Raw genomic sequence first — 26,495 nt, forward strand, 5'->3', positions numbered from 1 at the left:
CACAGCGGTAGGGCGTTTGCCTTGCACGCAGCCAATATGGCCGACCCGAGTTCGATTCCTCCGCTCCTCTCGGAGAGCCCGGCATGCTGCTGAGAGTATCTCGCCCGCACGGCAGAGCCTGGCAAGCTCCCCGTGACGTATTCGATATGCCAGACACAGTAACAACAAAGTCTCCAATGGAGACGTTACTGGGCCCGCTCGAGCGAATCGATGATCAACGGGAGGACAGTGACTTTCCCAGCAATCCTGCCTCTGCACTCAGGGATTGGGATTACTCCTATGGGATGCTGGGGAACAAACCCGGGTTGGCCACATGCAAGGCAAATGGTCCTCCCCACTATGCTATCGCTCCCGTGGGGACTTGTTCCCTTTAATAGTGATTTGTGTCTTTCTCCCCCCCTTTCCTTCTCTCCGTTGTCATGGCAGTGGTGGGGATCCCTTGGCTGTGGTGCTTGCTCTCTCTTCTCAGCAGAGACCACACACACTGAGTGGCACACAGGACCCCACATGGCATTGTGGCCAGGATGGCCCTTGGCATGTCGGGCGGTGCCTGCGATGGACTCAGCCTCACGTCTGCCTCTACCACTAAGGCTTCACTGGGTTCCCCAGATCGGGATTTTTTTTTTCTGGTGGCAAAACACAGTTAATACCTATAAAAGACTTTTTTTTTTAAATGACGCACTAAAGGAAATAAAATCAAGAGTCCAATGCTTCCAGTGTCAAAGAAGCAAACATTCAAGGCAGAAAAACCTTACCTAGCATAGAGGGTAAGTGATCTAGAAGTGAGGTATTTTGTTGGCTGATAGATTTGGGGGGGGGGCACAGCCAAGTGATGCTCAGGGCTTACTCCTGACTCTGTGCTCAAGGATTACTCCTGGTGGGCTGATGGGGGGCATATGTGGTGTGGGGAATAGACTTGGGGTTGGCTCCCTGCAAGGCAGGCTCCTTAACCCCTGTACTATCTGTCGCTCCGCCCCCAGGAGAGCTAGTTTGTGTCCCCAGTAAGATCTCAGCCTCTCGAAGGTCTGCCCCAGGGGCAGGTGGAGGAGGTCTGGGGGTCCTTTGAGCATGATGCAGCATCTTCTGCCGCGTCCCCTTGCATCTTCCCCATCCCAGCCTCTTCCCCCACTGCAGTTCCTCCTCTAAGCCTCTGTCTCGACGCCCAGTGTCCACTCTCTGGAATTGTGCTCGGAGCCCATGCTTGGGTGGACCTGGTAGGGATTGTGTGTGAGTCGACCCCCTGCTCCTGCCACCTTGATTCTAGTCTCTTGTCCCTTTCCCCGGATCACCCACCAAGGTGTCCTGGAACGGCATCCTCAGCTCCCTGCCCCCTTACCCCTTCCCTTCTTATTTTTTGGGGTCACACCCGGCGATGCACAGGGGTTACTACTCCTGGCTCTGCACTCAGGAATTAGTCCTGGTGGTGCTCAGGGGGCCATATGGGATGCTGGGAATCGAACCCGGGTCAGCTGTGTGCAAGGCAAATGCCCGACCCGCTGTGTTATCGCTCTAGCCCCTTCCCTTCTTGCCACCTGCTCCCGGGCTGGCTCCCTTCCCTCACTCCAGCCCTGGCTCTCAGACACCCTCAGCCTCTGGCTGCAGCCCACCTGGTACCTGGTATGTGGCAGAGGCAGTGGGCGCGAGAGGGGCTCCAGCCTGGCCTCTCTGAGAGCCCAGGGCATACCTAGAAGCCACTGGCCCCGTTCTGCAGATCCACGCAGCCATCATCCAAACCGTTTCCCGTTTCCTGTCTCCGTAAATCCCTGGCTCTGCGCGTGGATGGGCTGCTGCCGCCACAGAGACACTGACCTTGACCAAGGCTGTTGGGATTTCTCTCGGCCAAGAAGGATCCTGGGAGCATTTTGGCCGGGAGAAGTTGTGCGGCTGGGGTCGTGCTCCTCAGGCCCGTCTCGAGCCCCCCCCAGCAAGCCCCCCACCCCACAAGCAGCTTCCCCGGAGTGCAGAATCTCTCTGGCTGGGTGGATCTTTGTTAGCTTGAACATTCAGATTTCATTTTCCTTCATAGGTGGAAAATCCTATAGAAAATCAGTAGACGCTGCTCCGGCCTCCTCATTTCAATCTCTGCTCTTCAGAAGTCACCTTTTTCTTTTTCTTTCTTTCTTTCTTTCTTTCTTTCTTTCTTTCTTTCCTTCCTTCCTTCCTTCCTTCCTTCCTTTCTTTCTTCCTTTCTTCCTTTCTTTTTTCTTTTTGGGTCACACCCGGCGATGCTCAGGGGTTCCTCCTGGCTCTGCACTCAGGAATTACTCCTGGCGGTGCTTGGGGGACCATATGGGATGCTGGGAATCAAGCCCGGGTCGGCTGCGTGCAAGGCAAACGCCCTACCGGTTGTGCTATCGCTCTGGCCCCTCACCTTTTCTGTATTCCCCGCCCCAGCTGTCTCTTGTGGGTTGTTGGCTTTGCTTTTGTTGCCATGTGTTTTGTGGGGGCCACACCAGCCAGTGCTTGGAGGCACCTCCTGAGCTCAGTGCTAGGCATGGGTGGATCTTTACCAGTGGTGCTGGGGGGCCCACCCCAGGGCTCCTCCAGGCAGAGCATGTGCCTCAGTCCCTGGGGCGCCCCCCCCCCACTTCTGGGATTCCTACCTCCTGTTTCTAAATTACATGCTTGGACCCCAAGTGCTTGTTCTTGTTTGCTCAGGAGTGACTCCCACACATTGCTCAGGGGTGGCTCCTGGCTGTGCCAGGCTTGGGGGGTGCCAGGTGGTATACAGGGACCAAGACTGAGCCTTCAGAGGCCGAGAGTGGGCCGACCCGCGCCCTCACCTGTCCCCCGGGCCCTGCCTTTAGTCCTTCCGTGTTCACTTTTCTGTGTGATCTCTCACTGTAGGCGCTGAGTACGTACACGCTCACATCCTTGGAAAAACACACTTATTACATCGCCTTCCTCTGTTTCTTAATGTGTCTGTGCTTCTGTTTGTAGATAAACCACTGTCTTCTGCATGTTTTTATGCCCCGTGTTTGTGTTATACATAGTGGAGCCAATTAGCATACCGTGATCACATTTCCTTCCTTTCAGTGGCCTGGATTTAGCCCTTACATCATTTCCCCTCCCCAACATTACCCCTGGTGTTTTGATTTTGCTGCTGACGTGTGTTTTGCATATATATATATATATATATATATATATATATATATATATTCAAACCACCCCCTACCCAACGCAGCACCACCAATCAGACAAGAAACAAAAAATTGAGAGGCTAGTAAGGAATCCCTACATTGACCCCTGAGGGTTCCCATGCAGTGACAAGCACCCTGCATAGTGTGATTTGTCTGTTTTTTACTAGTGAGCCTATACTGCTGCATTGTTTTGATGGGAGGTCACAGTTGGTGGTGGGAACCCCCCAGTTTGTGCTTATTATCCTTTTCCTGTCTCATTGTCCTACTTGGAATAAGAATCACCTCATGGGGCTGGAGCCATAGCACAGCGGGTAGGGCGTTTGCCTTGCACACGGCCGACCCGGGTTTGATTCCCAGCATCCCATATGGTCCCCCCCCGAGAACCGCTAGGAGTGATTCCTGAGCATGGAACCAGGAGTAACCCCTGAGCATCGCCGGGTATGACCCAAAAAGCAAAGACTCACCTCAGCCCGCCTGAGGTTTTCCTGTGTGGTGGCCTCTGCAGTTTGAGATTATGCAGCCGGGGGCCATGTGGCACGTTGACACTAGTCCAGGTTCTTCCCCATGTTAAATGGGGCTCTGAGTTCTGGGGATGCCCACAGCTGCCATTTGGACACATGGTGTCAAGGGCGCTTGTGCTCACAGACTGGATGGTTGTCACACCCTCTGGGGTCTTTGTCAAGTGTCCTTGCTGTACAGTTGCATTCTCCTGCCTTTCCTTACAGGAGTTGGGGTGCCTGCAGTGCCGTGGAGGGGTGAGCATGGCTGGGCTGTCTCTCCCCAGGGTGAGACAGGGTGCATGTAGCCATTGTGAATCTTTGCAAGGGAAATTGTACTCCCTCCTCCCTTATAACAGTATAACAGGATTCCATTGTTACTTTCTCTCTCTCTCTCTCTCTCTCTCTCTCTCTCTCTGTTTTGTTTCTGGGCCACACCCAGCAATGCTCAGGGCTTACTCCTGGCTCTGCACTCGGGAATTACTCCTGGCAGTGTTTGGGGGACCATATGGGATGCCGGGGAATGAACCCAGTTTGGCTATATGCGAGGCAACACACACTTGTGCTGTACCCGCTGTTTCCTCTCTCTCTTTCCTGCCCCACCGTTTATTTCTCCGACTCTTTATGCAGTAGGGCTTTACTTGATGCTGACCTTGTGCCAGCCGTGGCCACTAGGAGGGTTTCTCTGGGCTCCTCTGTTCTTTTGACAAAGTGACATCAATTTCTTTCCCCGGGGGTGGGCGTGAGGAGGAGGGGATGTTTAAATCCAGTTTTATTGTCTTTTGTTTTCAGTGTTTCCTTCTTTCTTTGATGGGGGGGGGGGGTTGTTTTTCTTTTTGGGCCACACCAAAAAGGGATGTTCAGGGGTTCTTCCTGTCTCTGCACTCAAGCAATCACTCCTGGTGGTGCTTGGGGAAACCATAACGGGATGCCAGAGATTGAACCTGGGTTGGCCACGTGCAAGGCAAATGCCCTCCCCGTTGTATTATCACTCCGGCCCCTCAGTCTTTCTGTCCTTGGGGGACCACACCGGGCTGTGCTCAGTGATCACTGTTGACTCTGTCTGGGCTCGGGGGACCCAATAGGGTGTGGGGATCTAACACTGATTGGTCAGGTGCATGGCAAATGCGCTGCCCACTGGACTATCTCAAGCTCCATTGTTGTTGCAGAGCCCAGGAGCACGCCTGCCCTGCTGGAGCCTGTGCATGTTTTTTTTTTTTAACTGTGTTGCTCGCAGGGGGTTGAGCATCTGCCTTCAGTGCCCTCACGCTTGGCCTCGGTGCTCTCCGAGGGCTGCAGTCCTTTGGTTGGGCTCTCACGGCTGTTCACCTGGACTCACACTCTTCACTGGTGCTCACGTGTCTTCTGGCTGGCGCGTTCACGGCGGGTGGACGGTTTCACTGCAGGCGTCACACTCGTGCTCTCTGGGGGTGATGCTTCATGGCCTGGGATTCCTCTTACAACTTCTTAGTTGTGGAGCTCGCTGGGGGTTGCACATCTTTTAGTGTTGCTTACACGTGCCCGCCTGTCGCAGAGCCAGATATTGCTGGTGGTTCTCGGGGACGATAGCTCGCCGGGCTGCTTGAATGCCTTGTGGGGACACCGGGATCTGAACTCGTGGACCAGAGCTTTGTAAAGCTGGCGTTAGGCGCTCTGCCTCCAGGCCCCTCAAGTGTCTGCTTCCTGCCGCCGCAGCTTTCATAATTGAACTAAGTTTTCATCTGAATCTACTAGTCATCTGTCTTCTCTGTTCATGTACCACACGATGTAAAATAGTAAGATTAACATGTTTTAATATCTAATTGAAATGATTCCCTAGCCTTGTTCTCCTTTTTAAAAACGTTTTCCCGGGTTTGGCTGGGGATGTGGTTCAGTGGCAAAGCACGTGCCTTGTGTGTGGGAGGGCCTGGGTTTTGTCCCTGCCACCGCATAGTCCTGTGAGCCCCGCCAGGAGTGATGTCACTTTATCCAAAGAACAAAGAGTAGCTCCTGAGCACAGCTGGGTGTAGTCCCAGACAACACAACACCGTTCCCTGGCCTGTGTTTAAAAAGCAAAGATGGGACTGGAGTAATCGTACAGTGGGGAGGGCGCTTGCCTTGCACGCAGCCGTCTGCGTTCAATCCCCAGCACCCCTAATGGTCTCCTGAGCCCCTCCAGGAGTGAGTGATCCCTGAGCACAGCGCCAGGAAGAAGCCTTGAGCACTGCTGGGTGTAGTCCCAAAACAAAACAAATGTGTCTCGAAAAAAATTGTTCCATGTCTTAACTTCTTGCCTCCCTCAGTGGGTGGGAAATACGCCAGAAGCACCATTGATAGGAGCACAGAGTTGTTAAACTAAGAGACTTTTTGCTACCGGCCTTTGTGTTCAAGAACGAATGGGGGAAGAGGGTGTTAAGCCAGGAGCAAGCAGTCAGATGCCAGTGTTAGAACAGGGGGCTCGAAGTATGGCCAGCCTGGCATCTCACCCCAGCAAGCACTGCAGCACATTTCTGAAACTGAGCGCGGAAGTGTTCTGAGAAACCTCTTTCTCGGAGGCCTGAGACAGCACAGCGGGGAAGGTGGTTGGTTGCTTTGCACGCTGCCTACCTGGGTTCTATTTCCTGCACCTCATATGGTCCCCAGGCCCTGCCAGGAGTGGCCCTTGAGTGCAGAATCAGGAGTAAGCCCTGTGCACTGCCAGGTGTGGTCCAAAAACAGGAAGGAAGGAAGGAAGGAAGGAAGGAAGGAAGGAAGGAAGGAAGGTCTGTCTTTCTTTAGAGGACAAAGAGGCGAGTGACAGTCCATTAGCAGGGAGGATAGTTATCACACAGGCTGCTGACCTGGGTTTGTTCCCCAGCATCACATATGCTCCCCTGAGCCCTGCCAGGAGTGATCCCTGAACACGACCAGGTGTGGCTCAAACACCAGAACCCAAAGAAAATCAAAGTCCACTTTGCCTTCTGTGCTCGGGGGCGTTCTCTGGGTCCCCGCTGCTGTTACTGAGCATCCTTGGCGTAGTCCAGCTTCCCAACACGGCAAGGAAATGAGCATTTCCTGGTTTCCTCCTGGTAGCAGGCAAGCTCCTCTTCTCCCCTTTCCTCCTGCTTCCTCCGAGCTGTGAGTGTGGGAAACACAAGGAAAACAGCCAACATCCTGTCTCTAAAGCTACTCCCCGGAACCCGAAGCAACCCATTGTCCCCATCAGCCCCTAAAGGCTCTGACCCCTTCCAGGCTGCCTCTGTACCCCCACCCTCCCCCTCCACACCCTCCCCCTGCACTCAGGATGCCTCGTGGCCTTTCAGCCTCATTATCCCCGGGAAAATGCACGCAGTGCCCATAATTTACTGGTGCCGGCAGGAGAGCTGCCTGGTGCCACGAGCAGAATCCTGTGCGCAGGCTTGGCCCGTGGGTGCTTTATCTGTGTCACGGGGACAGCTGGGGTGCTTGGGGGGAGGGCTCCCCGAGCCCCCACACAGGAGGGGAGGTAGTCCTCAGGCCCTGCGGGGAGCCCGGGCTGCTGACCCCACGCCGCTGCTCCAGCTCCAGCTCCAAGGAGGAGGAAGGAGCCAAGAGGCGTCTTTCCCGCAGTGCCAGGAAGGAGCCGTTCCAAATGGCCAGATGGTCGCTGAACTGCCCGCGACCTCTGACCCCCTAACTCCAGGCTGGCCTGACCCAGACCTGGAGACCCCTGTGGCCCTGTGGTGAAATCCGTGTGTGTGTGTGTGTGTGTGTGTGTGTGTGTGTGTGTACCCTTGTGGCCCTGTGGTGAAATCCGTGTGTGTGTGTGTGTGTGTGTGTGTGTGTGTGTACAAACTAAATTCCTGACTCCATTTCTGCATCTCTAGAATCCTGGGGTGGCTGGGGCAGAAGACTCAGGCTCTCTCTAAGTTTTGGCCCCTTCCTGCCTGCCCTCCTGCCCCTGGGCAGTTGTGTTGGGCAGCTGAGCCCTTTCCCCTTTGTCCGGCTTCGACTTGGGCTTTTGACCCATCCTGGGCCTACTCTTGGGGGTGAGGGCGGGGCGCAGACAGGTCTCCCCGCACCCCAGCTGGGGGTGGGTGGGCGGCTCTGAAACCTGACCTGGAGAGGGAGGGAGGGTGCAGGGAGGCAGCTGATGTCTGGAGATCAATTAGAGATAATGGCTCTGGGTGGACGCAAGAAGCATGGCCAAGATTTTTCCTGGTTATGATTATGTTTACCTCATTAACAGGCCTGTTTTTTTCTCCTGCAGCGGGTGGGAGGGCAGTGTTAGGCTGTGAATTTGTGCCGACTGCTTTCTCTGTTCAGGGTGTCTGGGCGGGGACCCCTACCCCCACTCCAATGGAGGAGACAGCCAAGCGCCCCTTCTGCTGCTCCCAGCCTGCCAGGCCCTCGTCCTCCCTGTGACCCCATGTTTTTTTAGCTTAGAAAAAAAAATTTTTTTTTCTTTTTCATTCACAAATCATTTAAGTTCTTACTCTGAGGTGTGGCGAAGGAGAAATCGGACAGGAGTTAAGGTGGCAGCCCCAGTTTAAGGCCTGGGACGGCTCAGACCTCCCCTCTGTACTGCTGGGGGCAACCCCCCAGCCCCCAAACACAGCCAGGAGTAAGCCCCAGCGCTGCTGGGTGTGGCCCAACCCTCGCCCCCACCAAATATTCCCCTCTGCCCTAGATGCTGAAGACACAGAATTGAATGAGAGCACGCAGGACCCCGCTGCTGGGGTGCCATGGCCCCCAGAGATGATGAAGAAGACAACAAACAAGAAAAAATAGATACACACGGGGCTGGAGTGATAGCACAGTGGGTAAGGCGTTTGCCTTACGCGGCCGACCCGGGTTTCAGTTGCCAGCATCCCATATGGTCCCCTGAGCACCGCCAGGAATAAGTGCAGAGCCAGGAGTAACCCCTGTGTATTGTCAGGTGTGGCCCATAAAGGGAAAAAAAATAGATACACACAAATGAGATATTTGGGGAAGAGTGTTGACGGCCCATTATACCACTCTGAGTGAGAAACCCTGATTTGCACTAGAAACTGCACACCGAGCGGGGGAGCGGGGAAGGGGTTCCTGGGTGGGGAAGGCCTTGAGAACAGCGGGGAACCTCCACGGCTGGCCCAGAGGGGAACCGCCAGGGGTGGGGCCCAGGACCCAGGAAGCGAGGGATGAGCTCCAGCATGGGTGGAATCTCCCATTCCTCCCCCCTTCTCTGGGGGCAATGGAGGCCAGCACCCCAGATTATAGCGGTTCAGGTCCTCAGGCCCTTCCCCCCTACAACTAGCGTCTAGCTGACTTCCACTTCTCTGGGCCGCAGTTTCCCTGTTCCTGGGCAGCACAGGAGGTGGGAGTAGATCCCCGCGGTTCCCAAGGTTCGCCGCTGGCCACTGGCCAGAGGAACCCCTTCCTTCACCAAAACTCCTGTGGGAGGAAGTTGGCTGTGTGGAAGGCCCCCAGCAGGCAGGCATGTCACAGGCAGAAACTGGGGAAGGGACCCCCTGCACTGTTCCCACCACTTCCTGCCACGGGACCCTCCCCCAGGTCCCAGGAGCAGAGTGGGGCTAGTCCCAGAACTTTGGGTTGGGGAATCTCGGCCCAGCAGGACCCTGTGCCACCAGCCTCAGCACCTTTCATTCTCCTGCTGGTGGAAATGTGTCATGGAGTCAGCCAGCCGTTTGTACAGCAGGGAGGGCACTGGCCTTGCACGCAGCCGACCTGGGTTTGATTCCCAGCATCCCATATGGTCCCCCAAGCACCACGAGGAGTGATCCTTGAGGGCAGAGCCAGGAATAACCCCTGAGCACTGCTGGATGTGGCCCAAAACAAACAACAAAGAAAGAAAAAAATTTAAAAATGAGCACTCCGGCCTTGCCAGTCCCCCCCCCCCACCCCCAGGGTGGTTTGGAGCCTGGACATGTGGAGTGGCTCAGGGGCCCCCGGAGGGAATAGTGCAGGTGCAGAAGATTCTTGGCACGTGCTGGCTGCTGTCCACTGGCCCTGACACGCTCCCGCGCCGCAGCATGCTCTGAGGGGCCAGGACACAGTCCCCTTCTCTGTTCTCTTTATTTTTTATGTCTTGGGCACCCCCAGTGGTACTCCTGCCTCTGTGCTCAGGGATCACTCCTTGGTGGTGCTCACTCCTGGGGCAAGTGGGCCACCTGCTCTCTCTCTCTCTCTCTCTCTCTCTCTCTGTCTCTCTCTCTGTCCCTGTCTGTCTGTCTGTCTGTCTGTCTCTCTCTCTCTCTCTCTCTCTCTCTCCCCCCCCATCCTTGATCACTTCAGGCATTGACACTCGAGAGAATGAGACGTGCGGGTCCTCACCATCTAGTCTGTTCACAACATGGAGTGTAGGAGACAGCTCTGACTGCTAACACAAAGCCCCGACTGGTTGTAGTGCAAAACAGGAACTGACTTTCCTCCTGAAACAGGAAGTGTGGAGGAGTTGCAGTGGGTGCGCCCGTTGGCCATACTGGCTGGTTGTCTCTGGAATGTTCTTGGAGGTCTCCTCATGCCTCCAGGTGGGCTGCTGTTGTTCCAGCCGTCTTGCCCACAAGTCAAGCCAAAGCTGGAGCGATAGCACAGCGGGTAGGGCATTTGCCTTGCACATGGCTAACCTGGGTTCAATTCCCAGCATCCCGTAGGGTCCCCTGAGCACCGCCAGGAGTAATTCCTGAGTGCAAAGCCAGGAGTAACCCCTGAGCATCACCAGGTGTGACCCCAAAAAAGCCAAAAAAAATGCTGAGATGAAAATGGAAGGGGTGGTGTCCATGTCGTCCAATAAGGCACAAGCTACCCCAGACAGTTGCCACGGCAGTGTTTCGTAGACTAAGGTCGCCTGACTGGCTAAGGTCACCTGGCCACATCTGAAAAAAAATCCCCTGCACCACCACCTATCCCATGGAGTTGATATAGGGAAGGAAGAAATATTGAGTTTGGGTGATCTGGTTAGCTAGTTCATCACGTACCCACCAGGAACTGGGCATCCTCAACTGAGCATGACGATTCCTTTGGGCGTTGAGATGCCAAAGGCTTGGGCAGAGGAAACGAATAGCAAGGAAGAGAGGAGAGGGAGGGAGGTGGGCAAGGAGGAGGAGGAGAGAAGATTCCCCAAGGGCCTTTGTGTGCCAGGTAACATGGGGAAATGGGCTTAGTCTCAGCAGGTTGAAGGAACTGGTCCAACGTCAGAGAATCAGTGACAAAGAGAGACCCATCCCCTCCAACACTAGTGCTGGTTGCGAGGGAAGAGGTGGGAGAAGAGAAGGGAAGAAGGAAGTGGAGCTGAGCCCCCCCCCCCCCCCCGCCCCCGGCCGGGCCCAGCCCAGCAGCAGCGGTGCCTTGAGCTTCATGGGAGCTGCTCGTCTTAGCGCCAGCACAAGGCAGAGGCTCTGTAAACAGCAGCTTCCCCACATGACCTTTATTCGAGGCAAATAAAGACCTTCCTGCTGGTGCCCCGTGTTGGGCCATGGCCGACCCTGGCTCTGTGCTCAGCAGTGACCCTTCCTGGTGCCAGGGATTAAACCCAGGTCTGCCTCATGCCAGGCAAGAGCCTTACCTGTGTACCTGCTGTCTGTGGTCCATGGTCTCTCCACCTCCTATTTTTCTTTTCTTTTCTTTTTGTTTCTTTTCAGTTTTTTGGGTCACACCCAACGATGCTCAGGGCTTTGGCTCTGCACTCAGGAATTAGTCCTGGTGGTGCCTGGGGGACTATATGGGATGCTGGGAATTGAACCCGAGTCTGCCTCAGGCAAAGCAAGATCCTTAGCTCTGTCCCCGCTGTCTCTGCTCCATTCATATTCCCCCCACTGTCCCCCATTTTAGAAATGAGAAAACCAAGAGGCAGGGATGCTGCGTCACTTGCCCGAGGTCATACCTGAACCTCAGCACCTCCCCGTGTCTGGCTCAGCGCCCAGCCCAGACGCTGGCCAGCGGTCTTGGGGCTGTGGGACTCCTGACCGTCCCGCACACGCGCACACAGACCTGCCTGTGGGTATGAATGGGAGCGTCCTCTACCCTGCCCCCAGCTCGGGGTGCTGGCCACAGGGAGGGTGAGCTGTCCACAGCCTTACCCGGGCCCCACAGAGGCTCTGCACAGTGCCATCACCCCCAGGGCAGCTTGGGGCAGAAGCCCCAGGGCCTGGGGTCCAGCCCAGTGTCTCGAGCAGCCCGGCCCGTTCCCTGGCCCAGCCCCAGGGGCCTCTGGCTGCCTCCTGGCTGGTCCTGACTTGCTCTGCCAGGTTCCTCTCTTTGCTCCACTGGTGCCCAATGAAGCGTAACACCCCCACAGTCAGGCTCAGCAGTCCCCGCTCAGACCGGCCCCCCACGCACCCCAGAGACCAACCCATGCTAGTTCCAGCCCCAGCAGTCACTCGAGTGGACCCTGGGCCCCGCCCTGGACCCCGAGCGTGTCTGCTGGGCCCTGGGTGTCTGGGCAGGTCCTGTTATCTGCCCGCCGCAGCCTCCTCCTCTCCCTGTGTGAAAGGCAGCTCACATCCGCGCTGTGATGTCAGGCTGCAGCCCAGGGGCCAGCATCTGATTAGTGGGACTGCAGCCCTGGACCGTCTCTACCCGAGGCTGCCCAGCTGACCAACCAGCCTGGCCTTGGAACTTTGTTTGATTTTTAGTTTTTTTCTTTTGTTTTGTTTTTTGATTTTTTTTTGGGGGGGGGCACACCTGGTGGTGCTCAGGGGTTACTCCTGGCTCTGCACACAAAAATTATGGGATGCCGGGGATTGAACCCAGGTCAGCCACGTACAAGGCCAGCACCCGACCCACTGGACTATCAGCCTGGTCCCTTTTAAAACTTTGGTGGAATTTTGATAGAAGAGAGCCGGAGCCATAGTACAGTGGGGAGGGCGCTGGCCTTGCACGTGGCCGACCTGGGTTCAGTCCCCAGCACTACATACGATCCCCCAAGCACCGCCAGGAGTGATTCCTGAGCACAGAGCCAGGAGAAAGCCCTGAGCACCACTGGGTGTGGCCCAAAACACACACACACACACACACACACACACACACACACACACGCACTCACACACGAGAAATGAAAATGACCAATGTCCTTGAGTAGCCAACCTGAATCCAGCTCCCATGACTATTCTTAGAGCAAGAAACAAAACATCGCAGTGCGAGAGAGATAGTCCAGGGGTGAACTCAGCCGCTTGCCTGCATCCAGTGGACCCCAGTTCACATCCCCAGCACTGTGGTCTCCTGAGCACCACCAGGGGTCCCTCAGCATGGAGCCAAGAATAGCCCCCCTGAGCACTGCCCAGTGTGGACCCAGACCCAAACATTGTCGCTAGCTCAGTGGGCACATACTTTGTGTGTGAGCCCGGGTCACTGCATGGTCCCCCAACGCCACTGGGAGTGACCCTTGGCCCCCAGCACAGAGCTGGGTGTGTCCGCTAAACAGAACAAAAACCACTGGAGAGCTAGTACAGCGATGCACTTGCCTTGCATACAGCAGGCCTGGGTTTGATCCCCGCCACCACATATGATCCCCTGAGCACTGCCAGGAGTGATCCCTGAGCACAGAGCCAGAGTAAGCCCTGAGCACTGCCAAGTGTGCATTATCCCCCACCCCCACAAAAAAAAGAAACATCAAACAACAGAAAAACATCAGCATCCCAGGAAACTCTGGGTCCCCTTGGTCCTCTGCCAGCAAGAATGCCTGCTCCCTGATCGGGCAGCCCAGGGGCCTTTCCCCCGACCCTGATCACTGGGCCCATGCAGCATGTCAGAGGAGGGAGGCCTCGGACTGGGGCCTGCTTTCACCAGGCATCTTCCTGCTGCCGTGGACATGTGGCTGCTTCCGGTTGGGGTTGTGGTGAACTCTGAGGCTCTGACCATACTCTCGTGTTCTTTGTGCGCATGTGGATCTGTGCGTCTGCTTTAGTTTGGGGCCACACCTGGTGGGGCTCGGGGCTCCCTCCTGGCAGGCCTTGGGGACCCTGTGCTGAGTTGGGGACTGAGCAGGACTTGTCCATGTGCTTTTCCGGGGATACGGTTTCTTGAGCCCTTGTGTGTGTTCCTTAGGGACTACTTTTACCTGCTTTCATGGTGAGCACTACCCAAAGAGGAAGCACTGGATGGTGGCTGGCCCTGGCCAGGCCTCTGCAGAGTTGCTGGAAGGAAGGACGAGAGAAGGGCGGGAAGGACGAGAAAAGGGCGGGTGTGTGTTCTGGGGGAGACAGAGCACGGCCTCTGGGGGTGAGGGCGGGGGGTGGTGTGCTAGCTCAGATTTCGGGGTCCCACGGGCAGGACACAGCTCCCGGTGACCGGTGATGAGCCCCACCTAGCACAGCAGAACGATGCCTCGGGGACTCTGCCAGTGACTCTTGTCCCTGTCTCCCCCAGAGTTCATAGTCCAGCTGGGGGAAGTGAGGTGTAACTCTAGGTGCATTGCAAGGAGTGGCCCAGGTGATGGTCCAGTGCTGTGCATTCCGAGTGGTTTCGATTTGGTTGGGGTAGACGGTGTCTTTGTTGAGGCCCTTCCACCTGATGCACACATACATACTTCAACATCCAGCTCCAGCAATACCTCCTCGGTGGAGCCCTCCAGGGATGTCTACGGCATCCTTCTCACACCCTGGGCATGGGCTTCCTTTCAGGCTGCACAATGGTCCAAGTGCACACTGAGGATACTTCCATAGTTCCCCAAAGCAGGCTTGATTCACGGCCCAGAGCGGGTAACACATAAGTGGTGGTGGGTGGGGGGTGTCAGAAGATGGTGGGCCTGTGAAGCAGGGTTAACTCTGGATGGCCGTCAGTGGGGGACTTCGGACTCCTTGCCGAGAAGGGCATGGCCAGTGCCTGTCATGGGGGGCTGCCCGAGATTGGGCACAGGGCTGATGTGAACAAAGGTTGGCTGATAATGTTCGAGAATTGACATTTTCTCATTTTGCTGGGTCCAGAGGAGAGTGTATTTCCACAGGCCAGGAAATAGTACATTTGAGCTGTACTCATAACGGGAAATGGATCTCAAAGGAGGAGGAAGAGGAAACGTTTGATGCTGAACTGTGATTTGGGTTTCTTTTGTTCTTTTTGTTTTGGCTTCGCACAGAGCAGCGCTTAGGGGTTCCTTCTGGTTCTGCACCCAGGAATCACTCCTGACAGTGCTCAGAGGACCCTATGGGATGCCGGGGATCGCAACTGGGGTCGGCTACAAACGCCCTCCGGGCTGTACTATCGCCCCGGCCCCAGACCAGTGCTCCTTGACTCCAGCAAAGGGCCCCACTGGTTATGAGATTGAAGCTGTGCAAAATCCAGTGATTGTGGAGAAGGATCAGCTGAGCCGCTAAGGAACTTACAGATGTTTCTTTTGTTGTTGTTGTTGTTGTTGTTTGTTCGAGAATTTGGGGGCCACACTCAGCCGTGCTCAGAGCTTACTCCTGGCTCTTCGCTCAGGGATCACTCCTGGTGGGGCTCAGGAGATGTGAAGTTGGGGGATTGAACTGGATCAGCTACTAGATCAGAGGGTGCAAGGCAGCACCCTCCCCGCTGAACTGTCTACTCTGGGTGCTGGGGATGGGACTCTTGCTTTCTCGCCTGCAAGGCAGGTGCTCTCCTCCTGAGCCATGGCCCCAACCCGTTGGGTTGGGTTTTTCTTCTTCTTCTTCTTCTTCCCTTCCCTTTGGTGCAGTTGCCCTACCAAGGGGGCAGAGGGCAGGTGCTCACCGGGATTTGCATACCTTTTAAACAAAAATAACAGTGTATTTTTTTTTAAATCCCTATCCCTTTGTTTCTGCTGCAAGGACGGGCTGCTTGCTGGGACTTACCTACACCTATTCTCTCACTGAACTGCTGTGCTCACACACTTAGAGCCTCACCCTAAGTGTGCTCACACACTTAGGGACTCACTCTTAGACCCGTGGTGCCGGTGCACTTTCTGGTGGCAGTTCTTGACAGAAGTGCCACTCTTGGCCTTGGTGCCCAAATACAACTGGTTGTGGCATGGGGAATTCTGGATAGCATTGCCCCAGAGACCATGCTCGGAGTCTGTGGTGGCACCAAGGATCAAACTCACAGCCTCAGGCTTGCAAGGCGGGAGTGCTTTTACCACTGAGCCCCCCAACTCCCTCCCATGAACATCGCCAGGTGTGACTCAAAACAGCCCCTAAGGCAGAAACTCCCCTCTGTTCTCCAGTTCAGCCGGAGTACTCTCTGCTGGAGTATACTTCTGGTCTTGCTCTGTGGGGGCAGTTGGCACTGCTGTTCGTGGAGGTAGAGGAGAGTGTTAACCCGACCAGGTCCTCAGTTATGTTCTAGAGTGCCGAGACTGGGATTGGGAGGGAATAGACAAAAATCATGGGGAATGAGTGCATGACAGAGTTGACTTGCTTAAAAAGATTGTATTGGGAAGGTTTTCCAGGGGCCAAGGCACCCCAACCTCCAATTTGATGTCAGAGCCACAAGGAAGTGAGAGGGCGAGGTGAGACTTGAATGGGGACCTGCACAAAGGGGAGGGAGGAGAGAGAGACAGAGACAGAGAGACAGAGACAGAGAGTTTTGCAACAACCTGTCTAGCCACCAAAAGGAAAAATTAGCTAGCTCTTCATCTCACTATTTGGAGATAAATTACAGATGAAATAATGATTTTAATGTAAGGAAGTTAAAATGCTCCAGAAGAAAATATTGAATTACTTTCATCATCTTAGAGTATGTGGATGTTGGGGGAACCACCTTTATTTTGACTGAAAATCCGAAAATCTAAAATGAAAAGATAATTAACTGGTATAAAAATGTAAAATTTCCACATGGCCAAAAAAAAAATTCCATCACAAACAAAAGGAAAGGATTTCATATTCATAAAATGTATGAGTTTTTTTTTTCACTTGCAAAAGAGAGAGATAGGCAAGGGATATAGAAAGAAAGAAGGAAAGAAAGAAAGAAAGACGGAAAGGAAAGAAAGAAGTACAGCTGGTAGGGCTCTTGCCTTGCCTTGTCAGAATCCCATATGGTCCCCTGAGCATTGCCAGGAGTGACTCCTGAGTGCAGAGCCAGGACTAACCTCTGAGCATCACCAGCTATGGCCCGGAGGGGGGGCGGACACAGGGGCTGGAGCAATAGCATAGTGGGTAGGGCGTTTGCCTTGCATGCGGCCGACCCAGGTTCGATACCCAGCATCCCATATGGTCCCCTGAGCACCGCCAGGGGTAATTCCTGAGTGTAAAGCCAGGAGTAACCCCTGTGTATTGCCGGGTGTGACTTAAAAAAGAAAAAAATAATAAAACAGAAAAAAAGAAAGAGAAAAAGGAGAGAGAGAGAAAGAAAAGGAAAGATAAAACGGAAAGAAACTAAATTAACTCAGGTCTGGATGCGTCCATGCTCCAGTCCCCATGAAGAGGGTGAGGGGAGTCAGGTTCCTCCATGCCTCCAAGATGGGCTGCAACAAGATAAAATAAATGCTCAGCGCGGCAGGGACAGGGTCACTGGGAGGCCTTTGTGGAGCAAGGTCTGGCCATCCCCAAGGACCATTTTGGTGATGAGAAGCTCCCCCCTCCACTCCCTGGAGCAAAGATCCCTATCTTTCGTGTGGGGGGGTGGGTCATACCATTCAGGGGCTACTCCTGGCTTACGACTTGGGGAACTCTGTGCCAGTGATGGAGCCCAGGCCTGTGGTCATCCCGTTGAGCTACACTCCGGCCCAGGCAGAGTCCAGGGCACCGTTTTGCTCCCTGCCTCCGGGACCCTAAGCACATGACTGGCCTGGGGGCATGAGGTTGGGGAGGCAGAGGTTAGTCCTGGCTCTGTACTCAGGACTCACTCCTGGCAATGCTCAGGGGACCATATGGGATTCTGGCAAGGCAAGGCAAGAGCCCTACTGACCATCCTCATGGCTGGGGATGGTCAGTCAGGCTTGAAAATGCTGGCTGCCTCAGTTTCCTTCCTTCCTTCCTTCCTTCCTTCCTTCCTTCCTTCCTTCCTTCCTTCCTTCCCTTTCTCTTCTTTCTTTCCTTTCTTTTCTTTTTCTTTCTTTCTTTCATCTTGCTTCCTTCCCTTTCTCTCTTCTTTCTCTTCCTTCCTTAATTCCTTCCCTTTCTCTCTTCTTTCTTTCTCTTTCTTTCATCTTCCTTCCTTCCCTTTCTCTCTCTCCTTTCTTTCTCTTCCTTCCTTCATTCCTTCCCTTTCACTCTTCTTTCTTTCTCTTTTTTCTTTCCTTTCCTTCCCTTTCTCCTTCCTTCCTTTCTTTCTTTCTTTCCTTCCTTTCTTTCCCTTCCTTCCTTCTCTTTCTCTCTCTCTCTCTTTCCCTCCCTCCCTCCCTTTCCCACCCTCCCTCCCTCCCTCCCTTCCTTCCTCTCTTTCCCTCCCTCCCTCCCTCTCTCTCTTTCTTTCTTTCTTTCTCTGTCACACCCAACAATGCTCAGGGTTCCTCCTGGCTCTGCACTCAGGTATTACTCCTTACTCCTGACAGTGCTCCTGATGGTCCACAGGGGATAGCGGGGATTGAACCTTGATCAGCTGTGTGCAAGGCAAGCCCCCTACTCTCTGTCCTATTGCTCCAGCCCTTGGCTGCCTCTGTTTCCGACCTCCATTGTGGAAACTTTGCCAATACTACATTAGACACAGTCTTGTATTGACTTGGTGGGGGAGGAAACTGAGGCTGAGAGCGGTGCCTTTGGTGCCCTCACCGCTCATCTTATGCAAGAGCTAGAATCTCATCCTATCCCATTTGTGAGCTCAGCTCCCTGCTGTCCTTCAAATCCCAGCTCCTCTGAGCTACACTTGTCCTGCCCCCCTCCAAGGATAAGATCCGGGGCCTCTGTTCCTCACCACCCGCTCACCGCCTCCTCCCTTCCCCCAGCCTGCTGCTCTAGGGACACTGGTCCCCTTTCTGTTCCTCAAACATGCCAAGCCCCTTCATGCCCTTTGCACCAACCATTCCCTTTGCCCCAAGTCTTCATCTGTCAACTTCTGCCAAGGGGAGGCAGCAAGAGGCAAGTGGGCTTACTCAGAGGGCCCTCCCTTGACCCTTCAGCTCTCATCCTTGCTCCCCCCACCCCCGTCTCTGCTTCTTTTCCTCCCCTGTCCATCCCCTGCCTCTACTGTCCCCTGTCCCCACCTCCTCCCTTGTCTCTAGGATTCAAACCTGGCACATAGTTATTTCATTTTTGGCTTTGGGGTTACACCTGGTGATGCTCAGGGGTTACTCCTGGCTCTGCGTGCAGGAATTACTCTTGGCAGTGCTCAGGCGACCACTTGGGATGCTGGGGATGGATGGTTTGAGGGCAAGACCAGAGGGTCCTACCCCGCTGTGCTATTGCTCCGGCCCCAGTTATTTCTTTTACTTGATTTAGACCAGTCAAGTAAGTGACCGGGCATCTTTCAAGAGTGCAGGGCTGTTGGCGGGGACAGCCCCCTCTCTGCGTTTCTGGTCTGGCTGTGACAGGTCATTTTGGGTTCAGTCCTCCAGCCTGTGGGGGACACCACACTGGTGACGCCAAAGGCCAGCACAGGGGGCATTTGGTCCTTTGCTCTCAGGGATGTCCAGCAGATCTCTTCCTTGGCCGTGCAAGGAACTCCCTCTCCGTCCTTGAGGGTCTGGGTAAATGTTTTGGTCTTTATTTTAATGAGCTGTTTGAACACTTTCCTACGCTCTGGTCACATGAAGCTCCTGTCATCCTTTGTAACCAACCCCTGGGTCCCCAAGGCCAGGCTCCACTTGGGGGGGGGCACTCTCATTTCTTCGAGGAAATCTGCCTGGAGGGGCTGGGGTGGAGATGCTGAAGGAGCTCCCCCTGCAACACCCGCTGACAAAGGCCCCCACTGTCTGCAGCTCCTGGGGGTGGAGGCGGAGGAGGCACAAAGGCAGTACTGCCCCTTTAAGCAGCCCAGAGCAGCCTCCTCTGCCGCGTCTCCCCCAGACCCCGGCTGGGAGAGGGGACACACTATTGGGAGGAGTGCTCAGGAAACTAGGTCACGACATTCCTTGCTGGGACCTGGGCTGTGGCCACTTTAAGGATGGAGGGAGTTGTCCAGAGGCACAAGGACGCCGCCCCGCCTCCTCCTCCTTCTCCGGAAAGCAACCTACACAAGGTTACTCCAGGCGCAGCCGCTTCTGCGGGAATCCGGAGGGGAGATTCTGCAGGCTTCAGCACACACGGATCCTCGCCTAATTCCAGGGCTCCCAGCTGCTCTCTGTGCCAGTTTATGGCAGAGGTGGCACCCGAGTTGAGTTCACATTTCGTGCCCAGAGAGGATCTCTGCTCTGCCCTCCTGGGCGGCACCCACCAGCTTTTATTAGTCAGAGAAGAGGTGGGTATCTGGGTACAAGTGCACCTTTGCACTTCCTGCACTCCGGTGGTGGCTTTTGACTTATTTCCAGCCCGGATGTCCACTGCCCCTGTGAAACAGTGACTCAGGCCTGGCGATGTCAAAGGTCCCCAGAAAGGAGGTGCAAGGCAGAGGCACAAGCCTGCTTTCCATCTCCTCCTCCACACGGGAAAAGCCCAGTCCCCTGGGAATGAACTGCAGTCTTGGCCACTAATTAATGCTAAAAAAAGAAGTGTGAGGCACCCAAATGTGTGGCCGCGCCGGCAAGGAAGCCTCCCCGCTGTCCCGGGGCGCAGAGGGGGGCCCGGAGCCACCTAAGAGAGAACTGGGGGGAACTGGTTTGGAAGTGCGTGTGTTTTCAGGAATAAGAGGTGCTAATGAGCAGCACGCCCAGACCCTCTTTCAAATCGGAGATTGCCTTCTATCGACGGGCGATGGCTCTGGCGGCTGCTCGAGGACGCCTGTGTGCCGTTAATGCGCTATGTGTTGTCATCTTTTTTTTCTTCTTCTAATGGGGTGAAACACTCAGCCGAGCCCGTGGCGTGGTGCACTTCCAACTCCCACCTGAAGAGGGAGCCTTGTTTACCTCCGATGCTCCACAATGCAAAGCTTTCGGTGCAAAGAAAGAAAAAGGCTTTGGGGAAAAAAAAAGAGAAAAAGAAAGAAAACCCACAAAACCCAGAAAAAAAGTTGGGCGGGTTAAAGGCAGTCAGTTTCAAAATCGCCAACAATCGCCGAGGCTGTCCGGCTTTCTCGTCCTCGCGGGTCCCACCGCGAACGAGTCGTGGCGTCAAGTCAGTCGGCAATCGCCCTTCTGGGATGCGGCGCGGGGAGCGCGGCGGGGGGACCGCCGTGGGCTGAGTTGTTGTTTCTTCTGCCTTGGCTTTTTGGTCTGGCTCCGGCCGTCTCCTCCGCAGAAACCCCGCAAGGGCACACCATCCCCGCCACCCCCCGTTCGAGAGCGCGGGCTGGGCTCGGCTCCCCTTCGCCCCTCGCCTTCCCTCCCGGGGGCCGCTCGGCGGTAACGGAGAGTGCGTTCGACAGCGGTGGGGGTGGCGGCTCCGAGCCCTCCTCTCCGCGGGGGTCTCCTCCTCCCGGCTCGGGGGCGCACGAGCGGCGGGCGGCGGCGGCGGCGCGGAGGCGGCGGGCCCCGCGCGCCCACCTCCCCCCCACCCCCCAGCCCGCGTGCGCCCCGCGCCGCGCGGCTCCTCCGGGCTCCGGCGATGCTGCGCGTCGGCGGCCGGCGCGCGCCCGGGCCGGGGAGGGCGCCGCGTCCTCGGGCGCATCCCATTACTTTCCTCGGGCGCCTTTGCGAAGCGCCGCGCGGAGCCCGCGGCCCCGCGACCCGCGGGCCGGGCGCTCGGCGTCGCTGAGAGGTTCGGGTCGGACAGGTGAGCGCGGCCCGCGCCCGGGCGCCCGCCCCGGGGGGCACGGACGGAGCGGAGCGGGGGTGGGTGTGAACTAAGTGGTGGGAAAGAGACAAAGGAAGAGTGAAGAGGCGAGACGGTGCGGAATAGCGGGAGGGGGAGGGGAGTGGGGAGGAGGGGGCAGCGGGTGGGCAGCGCGCCGCGCCGAGCTTGAACTTGATCAAGACGCGGGCTGGGGGGGGCGGGGGGCGTGAGCGGGGCCGGGGCCGAGGCCGGGGGGGCGGCCGAGAGCTCGCCACGTGCCTGGCTCTCTCAGACCCGGTCTCGCTCCCGCCGACCGGGTGGGGGGGTCCAGCTCCCCACCCCCCAACACACACACACACACGCACACACATTCCCTCCCGGCCTGCAGCCCCGCCCAGCGGGGACCCGCGCCCGTCGGGGACTGGGAGGCGCGCGGGGGTCCCCGGGTCTGCGCGAAGGCCCCGGGGCGCCTAGAGTTCCTAATGGGGCCTGAGTCACTTTCTTTGGGCTAAGTCGCTCCTCGCTCGGCCGGCACGCCGAGAGCCGGTCGGGTGACCCGGCAGCCCCCGATCCGAAGGCTGCGGCGGCCCCGGGTGCCGCGGGGAGGGGAGGGAGAGGGGGGCGAGGCTCCGGACTCAGACCCCCGCGGCCAGGCTCCGGCTCCCAGCGCGTCCCCCTTAAGGACGCGCTCCCCCCGGCCCCCCCGGAGCGCACGGCGCCGCGTCCAGCGCGCCCTCAGCCCTCCCCCCTACCTGGCCCCGCACCCCCGCCTTCCTCCTTCCCCCCAGCCCCCGCCTCTCCCTCCTTTCTCCGCTCTCCGGGTGCCTCCTTCCCTCTCTCCACCCTCCCCCGCCCCCGCGCCCACTCCTCCTCCCCGCCCGCCCCCGCACCTCCTCCTCCGCCTCCTCCCGCGGCGTGCGCCCTCCCGGCGCTCCCCTCCCCCCGGCCCCCGCCCCGCGCCCGGTCCCGCCCCCTCCCCCGCCTCCCCGTGCCCGGTGCCCCCCTCCTCCGCCTTCCTCCCTCCCGGCCGCGGCGCCGCCGCCGCCGCCGCCGCCGCCGCTCGCCTGGGCCCTCCCCCTGGCCACCCCCGCCCCCGGGCCGGGCAGTGACGCGCCGCGGCGGTGCCAGCCCCTCTCCCCGGGCAGGCGCGGCGGCAGCAGCAGCGGCGGCGGCGGCGGCGGCGGCAGCAGCAGCTGGAGCCGCGGGGCTGTCAGCGCCGCCCGCCCCGCTCACTCGCCGAGCGCGGCCGCCCGTCCCCGCCTCGCCTCGCCTCGCCGCCCGCCCAGGTACGGAGTCCGGCCCGGCGCCCGGGCCCGGGCCGTTTCCGGGCCCCCGGCCGCGCCCCCCGCCTGCCGCCGGCCGTTGATGTGCGGTTGGGGGGCGGGGGGCTGGAGGGGTTCCGGGGAGGGGAGCGGGGGCGCTTCCTGCGCCGGGGCCGGGGCAAAGGGGCGCGGGGGAGCGGCTGCTGCGCCCGGGGCCGGCGGGGTCGGGGGCGGCGGCCGAGGTGGCCGGCGGTGATGCGGGGGCGCGGGGGTCCGTGGAGCCTGCCCCGGAGGGCCTGGCCCCGACTGCCCCGGGACCCGCGCGCGCCGCCGGGCCCGGGGGGCGGCGATTGTGCGCGCCGCGCCGCGGTATTGTGCGGCGGCCGGGCTGGGAAGGCGTCCGCGGGCCGGCGGGCGGGGGGCGGCCGCGGCCAGAAGGGAAGTGGACTGACTGTGTTTGGGGATGTGAGGACGGGAAGCGCGGAGTGGCCGGGAGGGGCTCCCCGCCTGGGCGCGGGGAGTTGGGACGGGGTTGGCAGAGTTGCGCCCACTTCGGCAGCTCCTGCCGCGCAGGTGTGCCGGGGGGCACCCTTCGGGCCGGGGGCTCCGCGGGGCGCGGGCGGCGCACCCGCGGGGGGCTCGAGCGCTCGGGTTAAGTTGCATTGGCACCTCCCGCGGGTCGCGCTCTCCGCGCTCCGCCGAGTCCTTCAGGTCCGGACGCTTGGGGGCGGGGTGGGGGCGTGCATTCCGCATTTTTCCGCCGGCCGCCGGGGTTCCGAAGTGACCGGGGCTCCGGGGTCCCACCTGGAGCTGAGGCCGGTGGCCCCTGCCCGGCCGCGCTTCCTGGGGGAAGTTCTCATTAAGCCGCGCTAATTAGCATTATTCCCCGGGAAAGGTTAAGGTTAGACCGTCCTTTTCCGTACCCGGAGGCCCACCCCCTCCTCCCCGATCCCCTCCCTCCCGCCTCCCCGAGAGCACAAAAGCACAAAAAGAAAGTGTGAAGAGGCGCAGATCAATGGAGAAGCCACAAACCCATTAATTCAAATGGAACCCTTCTTTCCCCCCTCTAGAACATTGATTTTCCTTTCTGCCTTCTCTGAGGGGAGATTAATAACCTCCTGATTTCACCTGAAATGGTGTTTGGACTCTGTGATTTCCTCCTCTTTCTCAGAAGGATCTTGGCTTGAAATAGATTCTCCCCTGAGATAAAGCCCTACTTATCCCAGAATCCGCTGGAACCCCCAGCTTGGGCCCAGCCTACCAAGGGGGGTGGGGTGGGGGTGGGGTCTCTCTCAGCGCCTGGGGGTGGGGGTGGGAACCCATCCTTGTAATGGGACCCGGGCACCCGGATCTCGCTGGAGCTCTGCTCTGGGAATTGGGGGGCAGATGGGGGCGGGAAGGGGAGCCCCATCTGTGTTCCAGGCCCCTGTGATGGTTTAACCCCCAGCTGGTCAGCAAGCCCCTCCTTGGAAAGCTGGCGGGGCCTGTGTGTGTGTGTGTGTCCTTGAATAATATCTAGCTCCTGTCTAATCCCAGCTCACGCTGAGCTTGTTTCCAGACTGCACCTCCTCCCTCAGCACCCCCCCTCTGCCCCATGCTTCCCAGTGTGGGGTGACACAACGCCCCCATTCAGCATCCGGCACCTTCCTGCCTGAAACGCTCCAAGCCCAGCACCCCCAAAGTCAGACTTGGGAGAACTTCTGGGGTCTTGACAGCCCCGGGGCTGCATTGCCCTGGCCCCCTACCCCAACAGTTGCTAAAGAACTTTTTTGGGTTCGCCTGAGTCATTTTCTTGGAAGGAGAATCCTGCAGGGGATTGCCTCTTGGAGCAGAGGTGGTGCCTGGGGGCTCCCTGGCCCGCCGCTGCACTCTGAGGCTCATCTCTCCAGCCTCCCTTTTCAAGGGACACCCCCCAACCCCCCCTGCCCCCAGTTCACAGCAGGGCCTGGGCTATCAGTGGGGCCCTCATGGTGCAGAGCCCTGGGAAAAGAGCCAGTTGCCTTTGCTTAAGAAACAAAAGCTCGTTTTACACTTGCCCGGCGAGTAGGAAGGTGTTGGAAAAGCTCCCTCCCAGCATCCCGGCATCACGGCCATGGGCATCCCTGTGTGTGTGGGCATGGGGCATGGGGTTGCAGGGCTCCTGGTGGCCTCCAGGTACGAGCTGGGGCAGGGGTCTCTAAGGGGGCGGGGAGTGCGGTAGATGCCTGGCCAGGCCTCCGCCCTCCCCACTTGACATTTCCCAGAAGGGCTGGTGCCTTGTGAGCAGAGGAGGCGGTTGTGTGTGCAAGAAGGGGGAGGGGAGGGGCGCCTGTGCGTGCAGGCCGCTCCCCCACCCCTGACGGTGGTGGTGGTGGTGGTGGTGGTGGTGGTGATGGGGAACCTCACCTCCCCCTCCCCAGACCACCCGAGGTCCCGCTGGGAGAGGGGGGCTTCCCGGGTCCAGCCCGGGTGGACGGAAGTGGTTAAGTGGGGGTTGGGGGGGGGTCCAAGCGCGGTTCAGTACCTTCTTGGCATGCTCTGAAGACTGCGTGCGTGGGGCTTGCTGACATGGAGACCAGGGAAAGGGTTGCCTGGGACAGAAGATGGCTGGGATCCGGGAGGGGTTCAGCCCTGCACCACCTTCTGCGCCTTGATGCCCCCCTCCCCCCCCAGCTGTATAGTGCCCGATCTGGGGCAGCAGTCAGCCTGAGCTTGGGGGTCTCTCCAGCAGGGAGCGTGGGGGGGCGGTGGAGCTGGCCCTAGGGTGGGTGTGCTTTCTGTTTGGCCAGCAGCAACCCTAGGCAAGGCACATCCCTGCCCCCCACGTCTCCCTAAGACACACCCCAGGCTCAGGGCTGCTGGCCCACAGGCTCACTAAATTCTCAGCAAATCCTCCCCCTTTTCTTTCCCCCTGAGCAAGTGGTGGAGATAGAGTTACAGCGCCCGGGAGGAAAGGCCTGGAAAATGTCGTGCGAGGCACACCCCAGGATCCCTGTCCTGGAGGATGCAAATGGCTCCACTTCAGAGGCACCAGGAACCCAGTTCCCGAGAAATTGACCCCAGTTGTAAACTAATCAGGTTACTGATAGCACCTGCACACAGTTACACGCCACGGAGACAGCTGTGCGGCCACCCCCCCCCCCGCCCCCACCCCACCCCCCCCAGCTCCCCAGCTCACCTCCTCCTCCTCCTGGGCTGGGCCCCTTGCTCGCTCCTGCAGCTGGTTTGTCTGCAAAGCAGGAAGGGCCAGTGCCCGGGCACCGGGCGGAGAGCACCCGCCTGCCCGTGAATTTTGGACTGCAGATAAGCGCCGGAGAGCTGGACCCTGTGTCCTTTCCCTGTGTCTGGTCAGGGCCCTGGGTGGGTGGGGTGCTGCTTGCCTGCCTGTGACGCCCCCCCCCCCCCGAGCCCCACTCCTCAGCCCCTTTCTCAGAGCAGCGGGTCGTCCAGCCCAGTGGCTCAGTGGCCCAGGCCTTGTGGTACTCAGCTAGGAATGGGCTGTTAGGAACAGGTGGGCAAGGCTGCAGGCTCTGGCGGGGTCCAGGAGCCAGGCCCAGGACAGCGGGCAGGCCGATGCTTGGGGCAGGAGGGGCCCAGAGGCAGTGGGTCATTCATGCCCTTTTGGTTTTGCTTTGGGGGTCACCCACGCCCAGGGTGCTCAGGGCTAACTCCTGGCTCAGGGATCAATCTCTGAGGGGCTCCGGGGTAGGAGGCGCCAGGGCTCGAACCCAGCCTGACGACATGCAAGGCAAGTGCCTTACCTGTTGTACTACTTCTCTCCCGCCTTTTACTCCTGTTGAAAGTTGAGTGAAGTGTGTTTACCGAAGGAGAACCGAGGCCAGGATTCCCTTGAGATCCCAGCAGGAGGAAAGTCAAGCGGAGTTTACCCTGTGGGCTCTGGGTGGGCTGGGGCTCGGGGAGGCTGCAGGCGGGTGCTCAGGCCCCAGGCCCTGTCAGCTCAAAGCCTGTGCAGGCCGCTCTCCCGCACAGCCCCTGAGATGCGGGTGG

At 58.2% G+C, this 26,495-nt stretch overlaps 1 protein-coding gene across 2 annotated transcripts in view; it reads left to right on the top strand.

Moving 5' to 3' along the window:
• Positions 1-26,495, top strand: part of LOC130017136 (nucleolar protein 4-like) — a 73,653-nt gene that overhangs the window by 25,284 nt on the left and 21,874 nt on the right. Inside the window, exon 1 of one of the 2 annotated variants that reach the window (XM_056107836.1) lies at positions 22,399-22,532. The exons of the other annotated variant lie outside the window; for it this stretch is intronic. The gene's annotated coding sequence lies outside the window, so the exon portion shown is untranslated. Of the gene's footprint in view, positions 1-22,398; positions 22,533-26,495 lie in introns of those variants that run through there. 2 annotated transcript variants of the gene reach the window in all.

The sequence above is a fragment of the Sorex fumeus genome, unplaced genomic scaffold, assembly GCF_029834395.1.
Source record: "Sorex fumeus unplaced genomic scaffold, SorFum_2.1 ptg000178l, whole genome shotgun sequence".
Lineage (NCBI taxonomy): Eukaryota > Metazoa > Chordata > Mammalia > Eulipotyphla > Soricidae > Sorex > Sorex fumeus.